Source organism: Zingiber officinale, unplaced genomic scaffold, assembly GCF_018446385.1.
Source record: "Zingiber officinale cultivar Zhangliang unplaced genomic scaffold, Zo_v1.1 ctg87, whole genome shotgun sequence".
NCBI lineage: Eukaryota > Viridiplantae > Streptophyta > Magnoliopsida > Zingiberales > Zingiberaceae > Zingiber > Zingiber officinale.
In genome coordinates, this window is record NW_024589981.1 from 5,925 (window position 1) to 7,405 (window position 1,481).

Sequence of the window (1,481 nt, forward strand, 5' to 3'; positions counted from 1 at the left end):
TTGGGATAGACACAACATTCTTTTCTTTACGATCCTTATAACTTTGATCCCAAGAATGTGTGCACATTCTCCTAAGTCCTTCATATCAAATTGTTTGGACAACCATACCCTTACATCTGATAATACTTGACATTGTTGCCAATTAACAAAATATCATCTACGATAGTACAAGAAATACCACCACGCTTCCGTTACACTTTTATATACACAAGACTCATCCGGACTTTGAATAAATCCATATGACCGGATTACTTCATTAAACCGGATGTTCCAAACCTTGAAGCTTGCTTCAGTCCATAAATGGACCGATTGAGCTTGCACACTAGATGCTCTTTGCCTTTTTCAATGAACCCTTCGGTTGCTTCATATGGATGTTCTCTTCAAGACTTCCATTAAGGAAAGTCGTCTTGACATCCATTTGCCAAATCTCATAATCCATATGAGCAAAGAATGGATAAGAGTATCCTGATAGACTTAAGCATGGCTACCGTGAAAAGGTCTCCTCATAATCGATTCCTCTTTCCGAGTGTACCTTTCGCAACAAGCCTAGCTTTGAAGGTCTCTACCTTCCCGTCTCCCTCTTTTCCTTTTGTAGATCCACTTGCATCCAACGGCTTTTACACCATCAGTGGTTCTACAAGCTCCCGACTTTATTAGAGTACATAGACTCTATTTGAATTCATTGCCTTTGCCAAGATGTCGATCTATATCTTGGAGTGCTTCGTCAGATGTTCAGGATCAGTTCATGTTTACCGGGACCAAGTCTCAAGACTCTCCCAAAAACATGAATCTTTCAGTCGCTTTACAACCCTCCCACTACGACGAGGCACGTCAGGTTGTGTATCATGTGTGACACGTGTTGCGTCTCTTGTGGTACTTCATCTTGTAATGGTACTCAAGTAGACATGTCCTCTAAGTTCTTCTAAAACAACTTTACTCGGGCTTGTGATCCATTATATAGTCTTCTTCTAAAAGCGGGCATTGGTGCTAACAATGACCTTCCGGTCTTTAGGACTATAAAATAAACCACCTTCGCTCTTTTGGGATATCCTACAAACACGCGAACTTCAGTACGAGATTCTAACTTATCAAGATCTCTGGCAAAGACATGTGCCGGACTACCCCATATCCGAATATGTCTTAGACTGGGTTTTCGCCCATTCCACAATTCTATGGGAGTAGAAGAACTGATTTAGAAGGTACTAAGTTCGTAATATCTTCTGCTTCCAGAGCATATCCCCAAAACGAATTTGGTAATTCTCAATAACTCATCATTGATCTAACCATCTCCATAAGAGTCCTATTCCTTCGCTCGCCACACCATTCTGTTGGGTCCAGTGCACAATTGGGATTGAATCCCACCTCGATAAGTAATTCCTAAACTCTCCTAAGAGGTATTCGCCACGATCAGATCGTAGTGTCTTGATACTTTTACCTAATCGCTTCTCCACATCGCCCTTGTATTCTTTGAACTTATCAAA